A 7,731-nucleotide genomic window follows, 5' to 3' on the forward strand; every position below is an offset into this window, starting at 1 on the left:
AAAATTACCAATTACTTTCACTTGTAACTCTTGAACTAAATAATCAATTATGTTTGTATTCTGTAATGAGATAGACAATTAATTGTTCAACATTTCTTGTCCTGTACATGAACTCGCTTGACCTTTACTTCCGGGTCTACCGGAAGGTCAAAGTTAGGTGAATTCAAATTGAAGACGTAAGCCTGAAATCAAAACAAAGCAAAATTTCTTTCGAACGGTTTAAGGTACAATCACAAAACCTTGTGTGAACTTGGTTACGAACTATGTTACGAAGATGTTATAAATTTTGTTACGTCATCATTACGTCATCATGTATCAAATTACAAGCGATTTGATGCCACGATTTGACAAAATAGTTCGATCCTTATCTCTTGAACTAAAAAAGAGCATCGTGTTCGTTTGTTCGTGAGGTTGTAGACGGTGTCATGTCACTAATTAGGGTGTAAGTCTCGCCCACTTGAGCCACTTGAGCCATTAAGCCACCCTGAGGCACCGGTCAGCCACCCAAAACCACAGGTTAATGCACCCAATCCCCTTAATCCCAAACACAAGTTGATTTAGCGCTTTCCCCCTGCTGGAGCAGATTTGGGTGCTGTGGCCTCCAACCACAGGTGCTTCAACTCCATCGGGACTGGGCCAGAGAGGCAAGGGACCGACTAGGCGACGCACGTTACAATATTCATAACCTAACTGGACAAAGTCTAATAATGAAATAATTGTCTACCCGACCACTCTGCGTTTGTAACAACAAACGCGAACCTCTAGTTTTTCTTGTTTATTGGCTTTTCTGCAAAGTTGCGGAAAAGCCTTTGTGTTTGTTCTGATTGTTGGCTTTTCCGCAAAGTTGCCCCAAATCCTTTGTTTTTGTTCTGCTTTTTGGCTTTTCCGCAAAGTTGCGGAAAAATCTTTGTTTTTGTTCTGATTTCTGGCTTTTCCGCAAAATTCTTTTTGTCAAGCGGGCCCCAAACCCAACACGCCGTTAGGGCTTTGCGCTTTGCGCTCGCATTAGTTCTGATCAAGGTATATTACATGTATGTGTCCCCTTCCACTTTTGAGAAGCGATTGCCGCCCTCTAAACTACAACGTAATTTTTTTCCGCGAACACTTTTCCTAGGAACTGTTTTTTGTAAATGTATCCTGATGAATACACTTTTTGGAATAGCGCCCTCTGTTCAGGTACAGTGTACTGCATAGCAACAGAAGCGCAATGGACGACCTCATGCATGGTAGTTAATCTTTTCGACACTGACTTGATTGAATCTGAAAACCGCACAGGTTTCTGATGACCCACATCAGAAACCTGTGCGATTCCCCAGCTGTAGCACTAGTAGAATTGAGGAGCTATACCACCTGAAGTGCTGCCGCTACAGTGAAAACTCCTAGCTGCGAAATGCAATCATCGCTCCTCTCCATTTGATGCCAGCACTGCTCAACTGAGGCTGTAGCATTCAGATGACCAGGCATGCTGAGAGTTTGAGACTCCTCTGATGTAGGCATTGACATCCAACCAACTCCCGCCCACATTTTGACTTCTGACATCTGATGAAAAGCAGCCCCTCGCTGAGCCAGAACTCCTGTGAACTCTGAGCGTTTGGGAACTTGGAATTATGTGAACTGTGGAATACATGGCCATTCAATTGCCTAGTTTCATTACCCTGTGATAATTTACATACATGTACAGTGATTGCTGCATTGAGTATGTTTTCTTGCATTTGTTATGTTGAAATGCTTGAGTATAAACATTTGTATTGCGACAATTGCAGATGTATTTTCAGTAATTTGATAAGTTGCAAATAGATTGGTATATGTTCATATACACATTCAAATGATAACATGTTTACAGGCATGTTGGAGAGTTTAATCCATTTGATGGAAGTTTAATATTGAAAGGTAGTTTGAGATTTGCGACTGCAATTCCTTATACATGTACATGTATGCTAAATGTAGTGTGTTTGACTAAGGTGGCCTATAGAGGACCTTGTATATTGTTGCTTGTTCTCTTGAGATTTTACATGCACTACGTGTTAGTCTGCTTGTACCGTTTTCATGTCGTCAAAGGACAAAAGAGAGAAGACTGAACCAGGTTCTCCAAGTACGCCAATACCCTTTTCAATTTCAACACCGAATACTTCCTACGGAGATCAAGAAATTGGTTCCGCAGCCTCTGTAGAGTCGACTATTGGAGACCATCAGAGGATGAAGAGGAAACAAGGGCACATTCACGAGGCTGACACTAGATCCGAACTATCCGTTCGAACCAAGTCATCACGTCGAACATGTTCTTCCCAATTGTCCATGGTTTCCACAAAGGCTGCCCTTGCAGCTGAAGCAGCTGCTTTAAAGACACGGCTTCAGTACGCCGATGCTGAAACTGCAAAGAAGGCTGAGCTAGAAATGAAGCATGCTGAGCTTAAAAAGCTACGCACCATGCGAATGCGAAACCTCCAGGTAACAGAAGCCAAACTGGACGCTATTTGTAGGGTGCAGCAAGTAAATGCTCATCCCAGCATCGAAATGGTGGAACCAGAAGGTAAAGACGTGATGATGGAGAATTATCTTGGATCATTTCAGACATCAAATCACAACTCTGATGACCGCGTAGTCTCCGAAGGACTAACGACAACAGGGACACATGTCGTCCCAACTGCGACCCCGCGCATGCACTTTGCCCCAACTGCGACTGCGGGCTCATATTTTGCCCCAACTGCGACAACATAGACACATGTCGTCCTAACTGCGAACCTTGGCATGCACCTTGCCCCAACTGCGACAACAGGGACACATGTCGTCCCAACTGCGACCCCGGACATGCACCTTGCCCCAACTGCGACTCTGGGCTCATATTTTGCCCCAACTGCGACAACAGGGACACATGTCGTCCCAACTGCGACTCCGGGCTCACATTTTGCCCCAACTGCGACAACAGGGACACATGTCGTACCAACTGTGACCCTGGGAATGCAACTTGCCCCAACTGCGACTCCGAGCTCACGTTTTGCCCCAACTGCGACAGCAGGGACACATGTAGCCCATCCTGCGACGCCAGGCATCCAACTAGTCCCATCCACGACTACAGGAGCACACAGTGCCGAACAGACGTCAACAGCACACATACTTGGCATAAAAAAATGCCTGGTATAGTAGACCAGCTCAGCCTGAATCGTTTGCTCCCTCCAGAGCCTGGACTTTTCTCTGGAGACCCGCTCAAAATTCCGAGTTGGAAAAATAGTTTTGAAACACTGATCGAGCGCCGAGGAATACCTCCATCAGAACGCCTTCACTACCTCAAGAAAGACTTGGCAGGGTCTGCGAAGGATGTTGTCGAAGGCTTCTTCCTGTTGTCAGAGGACGATGACTACCTCAAAGCGAAGGAACTTCTCCAACAGAGATTTGGTGACCCCTTCATTGTAGCGAGCGCCTTCCGGGATAAGTTTGATTCCTGGACCAAGATTAACTCCAGAGATGGTACAGGCCTTCGACGTTTTGCGGACTTCTTGCAACAGTGTGAAGCTGCGATGCAAACCACCCAAAGCTTGAACATTCTCAATGATGAACAGGAGAACAGGAAATTGCTCACTAAGATACCGGAGTGGCTGGTTGCACGGTGGTCCCGAAAAGCAGCGGAATCGAAGAAAACCAAGAAGAGATTCCCCCTTTTAGTGAATTTGTGAGCTTCATTACAAAAGAGGCCAACATCGCATGTGACCCAATCACATCACTCCAGTCCGTGAAAGCAATTGATAAGCCTGACGAATCAAAGAGCTCCAGGACAAGCCGAGGAAAGGAAAGGGTTTTTGAGAAGAGAAGTTCATTCTCTACAGACGTGACCAAGTGTATTGTGATCAACACAGAACAAAAATGCTGAGTCACAAGACTCATTTAGGTGAGTCACATACTTTTGGATGTGTCAAGTTACTCGGGCTGGAATAATATTTGGGTCTTTGGACTCATTTTGTGGCATTTAAATGAATCGCCATTTTGTCCGTGTAGTGACACACTGCCATGTGACAAACGAGTCCAATTACGCAGAAAAGGATACAGGTGAGTCATGTGACTTGAATGTTTTTTAGCTAAGTCCTGTGCTGAAAACCGCGATATGCATAAACCATCAAATTTGAAGTCAGTTTATGAACAACAGCATCAATAAAACAAGCAAAATAAATTCAGAGGGTATACTTTGTTGATCAGAAAATGCCTTGGCTCGCCTGCGCCTAACACTAGGCCTAAAGTAGGTATAGTAACGTACCTATAGGCATATCACGGCAAAGCCACTGTCGTAGCTAGACTACACACGACAAACAGTGCTTGATAACATGGAAATAATTTTGTTTGACTTGTTGATGTGTCCATATGTGACCCTGAGAGTTTCAAAGAATGGTTATCTAAAATGCATAGCCTATGGGCTCCTGCTTTTATAAAATGTGGCCCCACCCCCGAAGAGGCAAATTTCTGGATTTTTTTTGTAGTAGCTTTTGGGTGAGCTAATTAGCTAATTATTATCTGAATCATTTCTTTGTACACGAAGGCCCCCACTTTTTAAAGTCATGACCCCGCCCATAAAAGGGCCAGAAAAAATGGCATCAAGTGGTTTTGAACTCCTTGAGGTATCTGCGAGTGATCCTGTGGGTTTCCTGTGGGCTACCGGACCACAAGCCCACTGACTAAAAACAGTTTATATGCGATTCACATAACTTATAAGCAAAGAAAGAGCTTCCATATGAAATGCTGAATAAGTCATACCTTTACATTGGACTACTGTAGTTTGAAACATGTCTTGAACGATTGTTTTAAGAAATAATGTTCACAGAAACATATAACTAGGTATCGTTTTTTTTTAACTGAAGCTAGCTGCAAATATAATGTATAACACACTCCCCAGAGAGATCTAGAGTTGCATACTATTTTCATTACCAAACCCTCTACAATTGTTTTGAATACAAACAATATTTGATCGCACCATGAGCGTCGCGAGGGCGGGGAGTCAAGGGGCGCTCACCCCAACCCCTTCTTTCTGGAAAGGAAAAAAAAAGAGAAAAAAGGGGGAAAAGAAAGAAAAAGAGGGGCTAAGTCATGCTGCTGTTAATTTAACGGGGTGGGGGGGGGTGGCGTTGGGGAAAATGTCCCTGCCCAACCTCGAAAATGATCAATCCAGAATATGCTGGAAAAGTACAGGAGGGATAATGAGCTTTTCCCCCTCCATAAAGATCCTAGCGACGCCCATGGATCGCACTGTATTGTTTTGAAGTACATGTATATGTATACAGAGTATTGTAGAAATTCCTCTCTATTTATCACCGTTGAGTGGGTATTTGTACTCGATGGGTCCGTGCATTACAAGCTTGTTCTTTTGTTTCATTATCTCGAGATTTTTTTTTTTTTCGGCAGTGGCCAAAATATAAACGTTCAAATGATTAAACATTTACGATATTGCCTAAGTCACTGGCCTTGTAATGGATCCATCGACCCTTTCTAATGGTCATAATTATTTCATATCCATCGAACCTTCAGCTGTAATGATCATAATTATTTCATATTGTCCACGGAAGGTGTTATGTTTTTGGTAAAAATGCACTTAAAGAGTTAACCTTGGTATTGGTGTCCTCATTGAACAATTTATAAGCCACTGACGTGAGCAATTATAGGCCTAATTGACGATGTTTTGTACCAGTTCCTAACGCTTTGGTCTACAGAAAAGATATCAGCGCTGTTGTGTGTAGGTCGTCTATCCAAGCAAAACGTGAGCACTCGTAGCAAACACAAGCCTGCTAACACATCTTGCTTTGAAATAATAGAATCACAGAGAATCACGGACCATCTTAGAATACGAAGGATCTTATTAGAAAGCCAGGCGAAAATGATACCAACGCCACTGGTGGGTTTCCTGGTGATTTGTGTAGGTGAGTACAATGCTGTTACAATTGTAATGGCGTAGCAAAATTACAGTTTTCTTGGCTATTTCTTTCTATGGAACTTCCACGATACAGGTGTAAAGGTAACTAATAAAAGCTATATTGTTCTCTGAATGCTGTCATTCGGGAATTGCTGGGAGGAATGCGATCTGTATTGACGAATCTATTGTTGATCAAGTACCAAATAGATACATGACTAAAATGATTTTGCCCAAAGCATGTCAAATTCTTCTGGGACGAATTTGAATTTACATTTGGTAAATTGAAATGAAAAGGTTTTCAACTTATAATTACCATTATCTTTTTTTGACAGCGTCACACATCTTGATATTGAAATTAAAACATTTCAAGCGAGTAACTGACAAGTCCCCCACCCTTTTTTTTTTAGAATGGGGGATATCATAATCGTTGCCCCCCCCCCACCTATATATGAATCTCATGGCTCAGAAAAGGTAATACAAATAATCAAAAACTCGACAATTATGTTTCAATGGTATTTTTTTTTTGCCAAATGAAATTGGTCAAATTTGGTCAAAAATTATCTCAGATCTCACTACAGCGTCTAGAATTCCTAAAGCGGGCACCAAATCCCCCACCCCACCCCCACTTTTTTCGTCTCCAAATAAAAATTGCAGCCTAAATATAAATCTATAGCTCAGATAAGGATAATGTTTTGCCCCCAAAAAAATTGGTTTAAGTGGTCAGATGCACCACAGAGCGTCTAGAATCCAACATCATATCGAGGCCCTTAAGCGGGCAAAAACCCCACGCCATTATAGGTCGCGCTTCGCGTTCGCATAAGTGTTAATCAAGGTATGCCCCACCCCCCTTAACTCTTGAGAAGCGATTGATGCCGTTAAACCTGCTTATGTTATAAAGGCCCGTTAATGTTTTTGCTCCATGCTCGGGCAAGTTTCCATTGAAATGCAGGTCCCGTGTTAAAAACAAGGTTTTCAGGCATGCGTTCACAAATCAACCTAAATGCGTTTTCTTTTTCCTCCTACTTTCTTTGAGAAATTCACCTCACCTCTGCGAGAGTATGTTACTTGGGCAGCGAGCCGGACCCTCAGCGGGAAAGCAAACTTCGCTGGGTGTTGCGTTCTGCGTCCGACCCTTGCGAGTGCACCAGTATCGTACCCGGCGGATTGAGCAATCCTAAGATCGCGCTGCCTGCAATACACCAGTTCCCCAATTCCGAACTGGTCTTGTTTTCAACGAACAAGACGGAGATTCGTGAACGGCTCAACTGCCCAGGTGAGGATCCAACTGTTTGTTTATTTTTGTTCGTTTGTTTTTGTTTGACAAGAAACAGTTTTATTGGATTTAATGGGCACGATGGTGAAGGCACCATGCCCTCTTTTGGCCAGTAAGATGAGAATGAATGAACTTAAACCAGACCACTTTAATTATAAACGGGACCACAATTTTCGTCAAGATGTATCTGTGCTCAAAGTGATTTGGGTACTATGAATACAGACGAAAAGTCCCATTATAAAAACACATCTACGAAACAAGAAACTTTATTTTGAAAACAGGAAAATGAATCAAATTTTTAAGTTAAAATATATCGGCTGAGTTTCCTAAGTTGTGCATGTAGTTGGCTGGCTGGTAATCTTTAAAGGGGCACTAAGTCCTGAAATCCCCGAAAAGTGTCATGTAAAACGCGCGTTGAGCGATGATGTTAATCGGAAAGAACAGTTGAAAGTAGGATATAAACATACACACATCCGTCCTTTAAAAACCGGGCGTTTGTGTGTTATTTGGGCCCTCCGCCTGTAGCGATGACTTAGTGTACCAAGGAGACCAAGAGAACATCAAAACA

Source organism: Patiria miniata, unplaced genomic scaffold, assembly GCF_015706575.1.
Source record: "Patiria miniata isolate m_02_andy unplaced genomic scaffold, ASM1570657v1 HiC_scaffold_1, whole genome shotgun sequence".
In the NCBI taxonomy this organism is placed as follows: Eukaryota; Metazoa; Echinodermata; class Asteroidea; order Valvatida; family Asterinidae; genus Patiria; species Patiria miniata.